This window comes from Cervus elaphus, unplaced genomic scaffold (genome assembly GCF_910594005.1).
Source record: "Cervus elaphus unplaced genomic scaffold, mCerEla1.1, whole genome shotgun sequence".
Taxonomy (NCBI): domain Eukaryota; kingdom Metazoa; phylum Chordata; class Mammalia; order Artiodactyla; family Cervidae; genus Cervus; species Cervus elaphus.
In genome coordinates this window covers 4,878,626-4,892,962 of record NW_025316782.1, presented here as the reverse complement: position 1 = coordinate 4,892,962, position 14,337 = coordinate 4,878,626, and positions in this window count along the sequence as shown.

Genomic DNA, 14,337 nt, shown 5'->3' with positions numbered 1-14,337 from the left:
ATGCCTGGGCGCCTCCCCAGGCTCATCCCCGCTGGTGCCTTTCCCCTGGGCCTAGGCCTCGGTTGAGGCCTCCTTGGAGAGGAGGTTGCTGGCAGGGCCTGTCTCCACACTGCAAGGTGCTGGAGCTCAGAGGGACTCGTCAGAGGGAAGGGACCAGCAAGGGGCTGGATGCCCAAGACCTCTTTGGCCCAGCAGCCTCAGGACAGCAGGGAGAGCAAGAGGCCCAGTGTGCCCCTAGGTCGGCTCTGCCCCTTCCCAAACAGGCGGCCAGCCCAGCAGCTGCCTGAGAGTCTCTGGCTCCCCCGAGCTCTCTGCTGGTGCAGGGGACAGGAACAGACCTGTGCATGTGGTTCTGCCTTGGCCAGGGACTGTGGACCCCCTGCCTGGCCCCCAGGCTCAGGGGCAAGGGCCGGGAGAGAGCACCACCCCGAAGCGCTTTTCTCCCGGGCTTGGGAGCATTGTGCGCAGCTGGCGGGAACAGCCGGCGAGAGTGCTTGCAAAGCGGCCTTTGGAGGCAGCCGGGGAGGTCTTCCAGCGGGAGAGGGCCGGTTGTGCTCAGAGGCCCCACAGGCCAGGGGCAGGACCCAGCAAGTCCCCTTCCCCTGGCCAGCCTTGCCCAGACCTTCCTGGCCTCCGGGGCTACTGCCCCACCAAGGGGCAGGCTGCGGGGACTGGGCCGAGACATGCCTGGGCGCCTCCCCAGGCTCATCCCCGCTGGTGCCTTTCCCCTGGGCCCAGGCCTCGGTTGAGGCCTCCTTGGAGAGGAGGTTGCTGGCAGGGCCTGTCTCCACACTGCAAGGTGCTGGAGCTCAGAGGGACTCGTCAGAGGGAAGGGACCAGCAAGGGGCTGGATGCCCAAGACCTCTTTGGCCCAGCAGCCTCAGGGCAGCAGGGAGAGCAAGAGGCCCAGTGTGCCCCTAGGTCAGCTCTGCTCCTTCCCAAACAGGCGGCCAGCCCAGCAGCTGCCTGAGAGTCTCTGGCTCCCCCGAGCTCTCTGCTGGTGCAGGGGACAGGAACAGACCTGTGCATGTGGTTCTGCCTTGGCCAGGGACTGTGGACCCCCTGCCTGGCCCCCAGGCTCAGGGGCAAGGGCCGGGAGAGAGCACCACCCCGAAGCGCTTTTCTCCCGGGCTTGGGAGCATTGTGCGCAGCTGGCGGGAACAGCCGGCGAGAGTGCTTGCAAAGCGGCCTTTGGAGGCAGCCGGGGAGGTCTTCCAGCGGGAGAGGGCCGGTTGTGCTCAGAGGCCCCACAGGCCAGGGGCAGGACCCAGCAAGTCCCCTTCCCCTGGCCAGCCTTGCCCAGACCTTCCTGGCCTCCGGGGGTACTGCCCCACCAAGGGGCAGGCTGCGGGGACTGGGTCCAGACATGCCCGGGCGCCTCCCCAGGCTCATCCCCGCTGGTGCCTTTCCCCTGGGCCTAGGCCTCGCTTGAGGCCTCCTTGGAGAGGAGGTTGCTGGCAGGGGCTCTCTCCACACTGCAAGGTGCTGGAGCTCAGAGGGCTTCGTCAGAGGGAAGGGACCAGCAAGGGGCTGGATGCCCAAGACCTCTTTGGCCCAGCAGCCTCAGGGCAGCAGGGAGAGCAAGAGGCCCCCTGTGCCTCTAGGTCGGCTCTGTCCCTTCCCACACGGGCAGCCAGCCCAGCAGCTGCCTGACAGACTCTGGCTCCCCCGAGCTCTCTGCCGGTGTAGGGGGCAGGAACAGACGTGTGCATGTGGTTCTGCCTTGGCCTGGGAGTGTGGACCCCCTGCCTGGCCCTCAGGCTCAGGGGGAAGGGCCGGGAGAGAGCACCACCCCGAAGCGCTTTTCTCCCGGACTTGGGAGCATTTTGCGCAGCTGGCGGGAACAGCCGGCAAGAGTGCTTGCAAAGCGGCCTTTGGAGGCAGCCGGGGAGGTCTTCCAGCGGGAGAGGGTCGGTTGTGCTCAGAGGCCCAACAGGGAAGGGAAAGCACCCAGCAGGTCCCCTTCCCCTGGCCAGCCTTGCCCAGACCTTCCTGGCCTCCGGGGGTACTGCCCCACCAAGGGGCAGGCTGCGGGGACTGGGTCCAGACATTCCCCTGCGCCTTCCCAGGCTCATCCCCGCTGGTGCCTTTCCCCTGGGCCTAGGCCTCGGTTGAGGCCTCCTTGGAGAGGAGGTTGCTGGCAGGGGCTCTCTCCACACTGCAAGGTGCTGGAGCTCAGAGGGCTTCGTCAGAGGGAAGGGACCAGCAAGGGGCTGGATGCCCAAGACCTCTTTGGCCCAGCAGCCTCAGGGCAGCAGGGAGAGCAAGAGGCCCACTGTGCCTCTAGGTCGGCTCTGCCCCTTCCCACACGGGCAGCCAGCCCAGCAGCTGCCTGACAGACTCTGGCTCCCCCGAGCTCTCTGCCGGTGTAGGGGGAAGGAACAGACGTGTGCATGTGGTTCTGCCTTGGCCTGGGAGAGTGGACCCCCTGCCTGGCCCTCAGGCTCAGGGGGAAGGGCCGGGAGAGAGCACCACCCCGAAGCGCTTTTCTCCCGGACTTGGGAGCATTTTGCGCGGCTGGCGGGAACAGCCGGCGAGAGTGCTTGCAAAGCGGCCTTTGGAGGCAGCCGGGGAGGTCTTCCAGCGGGAGAGGGCCGGTTGTGCTCAGAGGCCCCACAGGCCAGGGGCAGGACACAGCAGGGCCCCTGTCCCTGGCCAGCCTTGCCCAGACGTTCCTGGCCTCCGGGGGTACTGCCCCACCAAGGGGCAGGCTGCGGGGACTGGGCCCAGACATGCCTGGGCGCCTCCCCAGGCTCATCCCCGCTGGTGCCTTTCCCCTGGGCCTAGGCCTCGGTTGAGGCCTCCTTGGAGAGGAGGTTGCTGGCAGGGCCTGTCTCCACACTGCAAGGTGCTGGAGCTCAGAGGGACTCGTCAGAGGGAAGGGACCAGCAAGGGGCTGGATGCCCAAGACCTCTTTGGCCCAGCAGCCTCAGGGCAGCAGGGAGAGCAAGAGGCCCAGTGTGCCCCTAGGTCGGCTCTGCCCCTTCCCAAACAGGCGGCCAGCCCAGCAGCTGCCTGAGAGTCTCTGGCTCCCCCGAGCTCTCTGCTGGTGCAGGGGACAGGAACAGACGTGTGCATGTGGTTCTGCCTTGGCCAGGGACTGTGGACCCCCTGCCTGGCCCCCAGGCTCAGGGGCAAGGGCCGGGAGAGAGCACCACCCCGAAGCGCTTTTCTCCCGGGCTTGGGAGCATTGTGCGCAGCTGGCGGGAACAGCCGGCGAGAGTGCTTGCAAAGCGGCCTTTGGAGGCAGCCGGGGAGGTCTTCCAGTGGGAGAGGGCTGGTTGTGCTCAGAGGCCCCACAGGCCAGGGGCAGGACCCAGCAAGTCCCCTTCCCTTGGCCAGCCTTGCCCAGACTTCCTGGCCTCCGGGGCTACTGCCCCACCAAGGGGCAGGCTGCGGGGACTGGGTCCAGACATGCCCGGGCTCCTCCCCAGGCTCATCCCCGCTGGTGCCTTTCCCCTGGGCCTAGGCCTCGGTTGAGGCCTCCTTGGAGAGGAGGTTGCTGGCAGGGGCTCTCTCCACACTGCAAGGTGCTGGAGCTCAGAGGTCTTCGTCAGAGGGAAGGGACCAGCAAGGGGCTGGATGCCCAAGACCTCTTTGGCCCAGCAGCCTCAGGGCAGCAGGGAGAGCAAGAGGCCCAGTGTGCCCCTAGGTCGGCTCTGCCCCTTCCCACACAGGCGGCCAGCCCAGCAGCTGCCTGACAGTCTCTGGCTCCCCCGAGCTCTCTGCCGGTGCAGGGGGCAGGAACAGACGTGTGCATGTGGTTCTGCCTTGGCCTGGGACTGTGGACCCCCTGCCTGGCCCCCAGGCTCAGGGGCAAGGGCCGGGAGAGAGCACCACCCCGAAGCGCTTTTCTCCCGGGCTTGGGAGCATTGTGCGCAGCTGGCGGGAACAGCCGGCGAGAGTGCTTGCAAAGCGGCCTTGGAGGCAGCCGGGGAGGACTTCCAGCGTGAGAGGGCCGGTTGTGCTCAGAGGCCCCACAGGCCAGGGGCAGGACCCAGCAGGGCCCCTGACCCTGGCCAGCCTTGCCCAGACCTTCCTGGCCTCCGGGGGTACTGCCCCACCAAGGGGCAGGCTGCGGGGACTGGGCCCAGACATGCCTGGGCGCCTCCCCAGGCTCATCCCCGCTGGTGCCTTTCCCCTGGGCCTAGGCCTCGGTTGAGGCCTCCTTGGAGAGGAGGTTGCTGGCACGGCCTGTCTCCACACTGCAAGGTGCTGGAGCTCAGAGGGACTCGTCAGAGGGAAGGGACCAGCAAGGGGCTGGATGCCCAAGACCTCTTTGGCCCAGCAGCCTCAGGGCAGCAGGGAGAGCAAGAGGCCCAGTGTGCCCCTAGGTCGGCTCTGCCCCTTCCCAAACAGGCGGCCAGCCCAGCAGCTGCCTGAGAGTGTCTGGCTCCCCCGAGCTCTCTGCTGGTGCAGGGGACAGGAACAGACCTGTGCATGTGGTTCTGCCTTGGCCAGGGACTGTGGACCCCCTGCCTGGCCCCCAGGCTCAGGGGCAAGGGCCGGGAGAGAGCACCACCCCGAAGCGCTTTTCTCCCGGGCTTGGGAGCATTGTGCGCAGCTGGCGGGAACAGCCGGCGAGAGTGCTTGCAAAGCGGCCTTTGGAGGCAGCCGGGGAGGTCTTCCAGCGGGAGAGGGCCGGTTGTGCTCAGAGGCCCCACAGGCCAGGGGCAGGACCCAGCAAGTCCCCTTCCCCTGGCCAGCCTTGCCCAGACCTTCCTGGCCTCCGGGGCTACTGCCCCACCAAGGGGCAGGCTGCGGGGACTGGGTCCAGACATGCCCGGGCGCCTCCCCAGGCTCATCCCCGCTGGTGCCTTTCCCCTGGGCCTAGGCCTCGCTTGAGGCCTCCTTGGAGAGGAGGTTGCTGGCAGGGGCTCTCTCCACACTGCAAGGTGCTGGAGCTCAGAGGGCTTCGTCAGAGGGAAGGGACCAGCAAGGGGCTGGATGCCCAAGACCTCTTTGGCCCAGCAGCCTCAGGGCAGCAGGGAGAGCAAGAGGCCCCCTGTGCCCCTAGGTCGGCTCTGCCCCTTCCCACACAGGCGGCCAGCCCAGCAGCTGCCTGACAGTCTCTGGCTCCCCCGAGCTCTCTGCCGGTGCAGGGGGCAGGAACAGACGTGTGCATGTGATTCTGCCTTGGCCTGGGAGTGTGGACCCCCTGCCTGGCCCCCAGGCTCAGGGGCAAGGGCCGGGAGAGAGCACCACCCCGAAGCGCTTTTCTCCCGGGCTTGGGAGCATTGTGCGCAGCTGGCGGGAACAGCCGGCGAGAGTGCTTGCAAAGCGGCCTTTGGAGGCATCCGGGGAGGTCTTCCAGTGGGAGAGGGCCGGTTGTGCTCAGAGGCCCCACAGGCCAGGGGCAGGACCCAGCAGGGCCCCTGACGCTGGCCAACCTTGCCCAGACCTTCCTGGCCTCCGGGGGTACTGCCCCACCAAGGGGCAGGCTGCGGGGACTGGGCCCAGACATGCCTGGGCGCCTCCCCAGGCTCATCCCCGCTGGTGCCTTTCCCCTGGGCCTAGGCCTCGGTTGAGGCCTCCTTGGAGAGGAGGTTGCTTGCAGGGCCTGTCTCCACACTGCAAGGTGCTGGAGCTCAGAGGGACTCGTCAGAGGGAAGGGACCAGCAAGGGGCTGGATGCCCAAGACCTCTTTGGCCCAGCAGCCTCAGGGCAGCAGGGAGAGCAAGAGGCCCAGTGTGCCCCTAGGTCGGCTCTGCCCCTTCCCAAACAGGCGGCCAGCCCAGCAGCTGCCTGAGAGTCTCTGGCTCCCCCGAGCTCTCTGCTGGTGCAGGGCACAGGAACAGACCTGTGCATGTGGTTCTGCCTTGGCCAGGGACTGTGGACCCCCTGCCTGGCCCCCAGGCTCAGGGGCAAGGGCCGGGAGAGAGCACCACCCCGAAGCGCTTTTCTCCCGGGCTTGGGAGCATTGTGCGCAGCTGGCGGGAACAGCCGGCGAGAGTGCTTGCAAAGCGGCCTTTGGAGGCAGCCGGGGAGGTCTTCCAGCGGGAGAGGGCCGGTTGTGCTCAGAGGCCCCACAGGCCAGGGGCAGGACCCAGCAAGTCCCCTTCCCCTGGCCAGCCTTGCCCAGACTTTCCTGGCCTCCGGGGCTACTGCCCCACCAAGGGGCAGGCTGCGGGGACTGGGTCCAGACATGCCCCGGCGCCTCCCCAGGCCCATCCCCGCTGGTGCCTTTCCCCTGGGCCTAGGCCTCCGTTGAGGCCTCCTTGGAGAGGAGGTTGCTGGCAGGGGCTCTCTCCACACTGCAAGGTGCTGGAGCTCAGAGGGCTTCGTCAGAGGGAAGGGACCAGCAAGGGGCTGGATGCCCAAGACCTCTTTGGCCCAGCAGCCTCAGGGCAGCAGGGAGAGCAAGAGGCCCACTGTGCCTCTAGGTCGGCTCTGCCCCTCCCCACACGGGCAGCCAGCCCAGCAGCTGCCTGACAGACTCTGGCTCCCCCGAGCTCTCTGCCGGTGTAGGGGGCAGGAACAGACGTGTGCATGTGGTTCTGCCTTGGCCTGGGTGTGTGGACCCCTGCCTGGTCCTCAGGCTCTGGGGCAAGGGCCGGGAGAGAGCACCACCCCGAAGCGCTTTTCTCCCGGACTTGGGAGCATTTTGCGCGGCTGGCGGGAACAGCCGGCGAGAGTGCTTGCAAAGCGGCCTTTGGAGGCAGCCGGGGAGGTCTTCCAGCGGGAGAGGGTCGGTTGTGCTCAGAGGCCCCACAGGCCAGGGACAGCACCCAGCAGGTCCCCTTCCCCTGGCCAGCCTTGCCCAGACCTTCCTGGCCTCCGGGGGTACTGCCCCACCAAGGGGCAGGCTGCGGGGACTGGGTCCAGACATTCCCCTGCGCCTTCCCAGGCTCATCCCCGCTGGTGCCTTTCCCCTGGGCCTAGGCCTCGGTTGAGGCCTCCTTGGAGAGGAGGTTGCTGGCAGGGGCTCTCTCCACACTGCAAGGTGCTGGAGTTCAGAGGGCTTCGTCAGAGGGAAGGGACCAGCAAGGGGCTGGATGCCCAAGACCTCTTTGGCCCAGCAGCCTCAGGGCAGCAGGGAGAGCAAGAGGCCCACTGTGCCTCTAGGTCGGCTCTGCCCCTTCCCACACGGGCAGCCAGCCCAGCAGCTGCCTGACAGACTATGGCTCCCCCGGGCTCTCTGCCGGTGTAGGGGGCAGGAACAGACGTGTGCATGTGGTTCTGCCTTGGCCTGGGAGTGTGGACCCCCTGCCTGGCCCTCAGGCTCAGGGGGAAGGCCCGGGAGAGAGCACCACCCCGAAGCGCTTTTCTCCCGGACTTGGGAGCATTTTGCGCGGCTGGCGGGAACAGCCGGCGAGAGTGCTTGCAAAGCGGCCTTTGGAGGCAGCCGGGGAGGTCTTCCAGCGGGAGAGGGCCGGTTGTGCTCAGAGGCCCCACAGACCAGGGGCAGGACCCAGCAGGGCCCCTGCCCCTGGCCAGCCTTGCCCAGACCTTCCTGGCCTCCGGGGGTACAGCCCCACCAAGGGGCAGGCTGCGGGGACTGGGCCCAGACATGTCTGGGCGCATCCCCAGGCTCATCCCCGCTGGTGCCTTTCCCCTGGGCCTAGGCCTCGGTTGAGGCCTCCTTGGAGAGGAGGTTGCTGGCAGGTGCTGTCTCCACACTGCAAGGTGCTGAGCTCAGAGGGACTCGTCAGAGGGAAGGGACCAGCAAGGGGCTGGATGCCCAAGACCTCTTTGGCCCAGCAGCCTCAGGGCAGCAGGGAGAGCAAGAGGCCCAGTGTGCCCCTAGGTCGGCTCTGCCCCTTCCCACACAGGCGGTCAGCCCAGCAGCTGCCTGACAGTCTCTGGCTCCCCCGAGCTCTCTGCCGGTGCAGGGGGCAGGAACAGACGTGTGCATGTGGTTCTGCCTTGGCCTGGGACTGTGGACCCCCTGCCTGGCCCCCAGGCTCAGGGGCAAGGGCCGGGAGAGAGCACCACCCCGAAGCGCTTTTCTCCGGGGCTTGGGAGCATTGTGCGCAGCTGGCGGGAACAGCCGGCGAGAGTGCTTGCCAAGCGGCCTTGGAGGCAGCCGGGGAGGACTTCCAGCGTGAGAGGGCCTGTTGTGCTCAGAGGCCCCACAGGCCAGGGGCAGGACCCAGCAGGGCCCCTGACCCTGGCCAGCCTTGCCCAGACCTTCCTGGCCTCCGGGGGTACTGCCCCACCAAGGGGCAGGCTGCGGGGACTGGGCCCAGACATGCCTGGGCGCCTCCCCAGGCTCATCCCCGCTGGTGCCTTTCCCCTGGGCCTAGGCCTCGGTTGAGGCCTCCTTGGAGAGGAGGTTGCTGGCAGGGCCTGTCTCCACACTGCAAGGTGCTGGAGCTCAGAGGGACTCGTCAGAGGGAAGGGACCAGCAAGGGGCTGGATGCCCAAGACCTCTTTGGCCCAGCAGCCTCAGGGCAGCAGGGAGAGCAAGAGGCCCAGTGTGCCCCTAGGTCGGCTCTGCCCCTTCCCACACAGGCGGCCAGCCCAGCAGCTGCCTGACAGTCTCTGGCTCCCCCGAGCTCTCTGCCGGTGCAGGGGGCAGGAACAGACCTGTGCATGTGGTTCTGCCTTGGCCACGGACAGTGGACCCCCTGCCTGGCCCCCAGGCTCAGGGGCAAGGGCCGGGAGAGAGCACCACCCCGAAGCGCTTTTCTCCCGGGCTTGGGAGCATTGTGCGCAGCTGGCGGGAACAGCCGGCGAGAGTGCTTGCAAAGCGGCCTTTGGAGGCAGCCGGGGAGGTCTTCCAGCGGGAGAGGGCCGGTTGTGCTCAGAGGCCCCACAGGCCAGGGGCAGGACCCAGCAGGGCCCCTGCCCCTGGCCAGCCTTGCCCAGACCTTCCTGGTCTCCGGGGGTACTGCCCCACCAAGGGGCAGGCTGCGGGGACTGGGTCCAGACATTCCCCTGCGCCTTCCCAGGCTCATACCCGCTGGTGCCTTTCCCCTGGGCCTAGGCCTCGGTTGAGGCCTCCTTGGAGAGGAGGTTGCTGGCAGGGGCTCTCTCCACACTGCAAGGTGCTGGAGCTCAGAGGTCTTCGTCAGAGGGAAGGGACCAGCAAGGGGCTGGATGCCCAAGACCTCTTTGGCCCAGCAGCCTCAGGGCAGCAGGGAGAGCAAGAGGCCCAGTGTGCCCCTAGGTCGGCTCTGCCCCTTCCCACACAGGCGGCCAGCCCAGCAGCTGCCTGACAGTCTCTGGCTCCCCCGAGCTCTCTGCCGGTGCAGGGGGTAGGAACAGACGTGTGCATGTGGTTCTGCCTTGGCCTGGGAGTGTGGACCCCCTGCCTGGCCCCCAGGCTCAGGGGCAAGGGCCGGGAGAGAGCACCACCCCGAAGCGCTTCTCTCCCGGGCTTGGGAGCATTGTGCGCAGCTGGCGGGAACAGCCGGCGAGAGTGCTTGCAAAGCGGCCTTTGGAGGCAGCCGGGGAGGACTTCCAGCGTGAGAGGGCCGGTTGTGCTCAGAGGCCCCACAGGCCAGGGGCAGGACCCAGCAGGGCCCCTGACCCTGGCCAGCCTTGCCCAGAACCTTCCTGGCCTCCGGGGGTACTGCCCCACCAAGGGGCAGGCTGCGGGGACTGGGCCCAGACATGCCTGGTCGCCTCCCCAGGCTCATCCCCGCTGGTGCCTTTCCCCTGGGCCTAGGCCTCGGTTGAGGCCTCCTTGGAGAGGAGGTTGCTGGCAGGGCCTGTCTCCACACTGCAAGGTGCTGGAGCTCAGAGGGACTCGTCAGAGGGAAGGGACCAGCAAGGGGCTGGATGCCCAAGACCTCTTTGGCCCAGCAGCCTCAGGGCAGCAGGGAGAGCAAGAGGCCCACTGTGCCTCTAGGTCGGCTCTGCCCCTTCCCACACGGGCAGCCAGCCCAGCAGCTGCCTGACAGACTCTGGCTCCCCCGAGCTCTCTGCCGGTGTAGGGGGCAGGAACAGACGTGTGCATGTGGTTCTGCCTTGGCCTGGGAGTGTGGACCCCCTGCCTGGCCCTCAGGCTCAGGGGGAAGGGCCGGGAGAGAGCACCACCCCGAAGCGCTTTTCTCCCGGACTTGGGAGCATTTTGCGCGGCTGGCGGGAACAGCCGGCGAGAGTGCTCGCAAAGCGGCCTTTGGAGGCAGCCGGGGAGGTCTTCCAGCGGGAGAGGGCCGGTTGTGCTCAGAGGCCCCACAGGCCAGGGGCAGGACCCAGCAGGGCCCCTGTCCCTGGCCAGCCTTGCCCAGACCTTCCTGGCCTCCGGGGGTACTGCCCCACCAAGGGGCAGGCTGCGGGGACTGGGTCCAGACATGCCCGGGCGCCTCCCCAGGCTCATCCCCGCTGGTGCCTTTCCCCTGGGCCTAGGCCTCGGTTGAGGCCTCCTTGGAGAGGAGGTTGCTGGCAGGGGCTCTCTCCACACTGCAAGGTGCTGGAACTCAGAGGGCTTCGTCAGAGGGAAGGGACCAGCAAGGGGCTGGATGCCCAAGACCTCTTTGGCCCAGCAGCCTCAGGGCAGCAGGGAGAGCAAGAGGCCCACTGTGCCTCTAGGTTGGCTCTGCCCCTTCCCTCACGGGCAGCCAGCCCAGCAGCTGCCGGACAGACTCTGGCTCCCCCGAGCTCTCTGCCGGTGTAGGGGGCAGGAACAGACGTGTGCATGTGGTTCTGCCTTGGCCTGGGAGTGTGGACCCCCTGCCTGGCCCTCAGGCTCAGGGGGAAGGGCCGGGAGAGAGCACCACCCCGAAGCACTTTTCTCCCGGACTTGGGAGCATTTTGCGCGGCTGGAGGGAACAGCCGGCGAGAGTGCTTGCAAAGCGGCCTTTGGAGGCAGCCGGGGAGGTCTTCCAGCGTGAGAGGGTCGGTTGTGCTCAGAGGCCCAACAGGCCAGGGAAAGCACCCAGCAGGTCCCCTTCCCCTGGCCAGCCTTGCCCAGACCTTCCTGGCCTCCGGGGGTACTGCCCCACCAAGGGGCAGGCTGCGGGGACTTGGTCCAGACATTCCCCTGCGCCTTCCCAGGCTCATCCCCGCTGGTGCCTTTCCCCTGGACCTAGGCCTCGGTTGAGGCCTCCTTGGAGAGGAGGTTGCTGGCAGGGGCTCTCTCCACACTGCAAGGTGCTGGAGCTCAGAGGGCTTCGTCAGAGGGAAGGGACCAGCAAGGGGCTGGATGCCCAAGACCTCTTTGGCCCAGCAGCCTCAGGGAAGCAGGGAGAGCAAGAGGCCCACTGTGCCTCTAGGTCGGCTCTGCCCCTTCCCACACGGGCAGCCAGCCCAGCAGCTGCCTGACAGACTCTGGCTCCCCCGAGCTCTCTGCCGGTGTAGGGGGCAGGAACAGACGTGTGCATGTGGTTCTGCCTTGGCCTGGGAGTGTGGACCCCCTGCCTGGCCCTCAGGCTCAGGGGGAAGGGCCGGGAGAGAGCACCACCCCGAAGCGCTTTTCTCCCGGACTTGGGAGCATTTTGCGCGGCTGGCGGGAACAGCCGGCGAGAGTGCTTGCAAAGCGGCCTTTGGAGGCAGCCGGGGAGGTCTTCCAGCGGGAGAGGGCCGGTTGTGCTCAGAGGCCCCACAGGCCAGGGGCAGGACCCAGCAGGTCCCCTGTCCCTGGCCAGCCTTGCCCAGACGTTCCTGGCCTCCGGGGGTACTGCCCCACCAAGGGGCAGGCTGCGGGGACTGGGCCCAGACATGCCTGGGCGCCTCCCCAGGCTCATCACCGCTGGTGCCTTTCCCCTGGGCCTAGGCCTCGGTTGAGGCCTCCTTGGAGAGGAGGTTGCTGGCAGGGCCTGTCTCCACACTGCAAGGTGCTGGAGCTCAGAGGGACTCGTCAGAGGGAAGGGACCAGCAAGGGGCTGGATGCCCAAGACCTCTTTGGCCCAGCAGCCTCAGGGCAGCAGGGAGAGCAAGAGGCCCAGTGTGCCCCTAGGTCGGCTCTGCCCCTTCCCAAACAGGCGGCCAGCCCAGCAGCTGCCTGAGAGTCTCTGGCTCCCCCGAGCTCTCTGCTGGTGCAGGGGACAGGAACAGACCTGTGCATGTGGTTTTGCCTTGGCCAGGGACTGTGGACCCCCTGCCTGGCCCCCAGGCTCAGGGGCAAGGGCCGGGAGAGAGCACCACCCCGAAGCGCTTTTCTCCCGGGCTTGGGAGCATTGTGCGCAGCTGGCGGGAACAGCCGGCGAGAGTGCTTGCAAAGCGGCCTTTGGAGGCAGCCGGGGAGGTCTTCCAGTGGGAGAGGGCCGGTTGTGCTCAGAGGCCCCACAGGCCAGGGGCAGGACCCAGCAAGTCCCCTTCCCTTGGCCAGCCTTGCCCAGACTTCCTGGCCTCCGGGGCTACTGCCCCACCAAGGGGCAGGCTGCGGGGACTGGGTCCAGACATGCCTGGGCGCCTCCCCAGGCTCATCCCCGCTGGTGCCTTTCCCCTGGGCCTAGGCCTCGGTTGAGGCCTCCTTGGAGAGGAGGTTGCTGGCAGGGGCTCTCTCCACACTGCAAAGTGCTGGAGCTCAGAGGTCTTCGTCAGAGGGAAGGGACCAGCAAGGGGCTGGATGCCCAAGACCTCTTTGGCCCAGCAGCCTCAGGGCAGCAGGGAGAGCAAGAGGCCCAGTGTGCCCCTAGGTCGGCTCTGCCCCTTCCCACACAGGCGGCCAGCCCAGCAGCTGCCTGACAGTCTCTGGCTCCCCCGAGCTCTCTGCCGGTGCAGGGGGCAGGAACAGACGTGTGCATGTGGTTCTGCCTTGGCCTGGGACTGTGGACCCCCTGCCTGGCCCCCAGGCTCAGGGGCAAGGGCCGGGAGAGAGCACCACCCCGAAGCGCTTTTCTCCCGGGCTTGGGAGCATTGTGCGCAGCTGGCGGGAACAGCCGGCGAGAGTGCTTGCAAAGCGGCCTTGGAGGCAGCCGGGGAGGACTTCCAGCGTGAGAGGGCCGGTTGTGCTCAGAGGCCCCACAGACCAGGGGCAGGACCCAGCAGGGCCCCTGACCCTGGCCAGCCTTGCCCAGACCTTCCTGGCCTCCGGGGGTACTGCCCCACCAAGGGGCAGGCTGCGGGGACTGGGCCCAGACATGCCTGGGCGCCTCCCCAGGCTCATCCCCGCTGGTGCCTTTCCCCTGGGCCTAGGCCTCGGTTGAGGCCTCCTTGGAGAGGAGGTTGCTGGCAGGGCCTGTCTCCACACTGCAAGGTGCTGGAGCTCAGAGGGACTCGTCAGAGGGAAGGGACCAGCAAGGGGCTGGATGCCCAAGACCTCTTTGGCCCAGCAGCCTCAGGGCAGCAGGGAGAGCAAGAGGCCCAGTGTGCCCCTAGGTCGGCTCTGCCCCTTCCCAAACAGGCGGCCAGCCCAGCAGCTGCCTGAGAGTGTCTGGCTCCCCCGAGCTCTCTGCTGGTGCAGGGGACAGGAACAGACCTGTGCATGTGGTTCTGCCTTGGCCAGGGACTGTGGACCCCCTGCCTGGCCCCCAGGCTCAGGGGCAAGGGCCGGGAGAGAGCACCACCCCGAAGCGCTTTTCTCCCGGGCTTGGGAGCATTGTGCGCAGCTGGCGGGAACAGCCGGCGAGAGTGCTTGCAAAGCGGCCTTTGGAGGCAGCCGGGGAGGTCTTCCAGCGGGAGAGGGCCGGTTGTGCTCAGAGGCCCCACAGGCCAGGGGCAGGACCCAGCAAGTCCCCTTCCCCTGGCCAGCCTTGCCCAGACTTTCCTGGCCTCCGGGGCTACTGCCCCACCAAGGGGCAGGCTGCGGGGACTGGGTCCAGACATGCCCCGGCGCCTCCCCAGGCCCATCCCCGCTGGTGCCTTTCCCCTGGGCCTAGGCCTCCGTTGAGGCCTCCTTGGAGAGGAGGTTGCTGGCAGGGGCTCTCTCCACACTGCAAGGTGCTGGAGCTCAGAGGGCTTCGTCAGAGGGAAGGGACCAGCAAGGGGCTGGATGCCCAAGACCTCTTTGGCCCAGCAGCCTCAGGGCAGCAGGGAGAGCAAGAGGCCCACTGTGCCTCTAGGTCGGCTCTGCCCCTCCCCACACGGGCAGCCAGCCCAGCAGCTGCCTGACAGACTCTGGCTCCCCCGAGCTCTCTGCCGGTGTAGGGGGCAGGAACAGACGTGTGCATGTGGTTCTGCCTTGGCCTGGGAGTGTGGACCCCTGCCTGGTCCTCAGGCTCTGGGGCAAGGGCCGGGAGAGAGCACCACCCCGAAGCGCTTTTCTCCCGGACTTGGGAGCATTTTGCGCGGCTGGCGGGAACAGCCGGCGAGAGTGCTTGCAAAGCGGCCTTTGGAGGCAGCCGGGGAGGTCTTCCAGCGGGAGAGGGTCGGTTGTGCTCAGAGGCCCCACAGGCCAGGGACAGCACCCAGCAGGTCCCCTTCCCCTGGCCAGCCTTGCCCAGACCTTCCTGGCCTCCGGGGGTACTGCCCCACAAAGGGGCAGGCTGCGGGGACTGGGTCCAGACA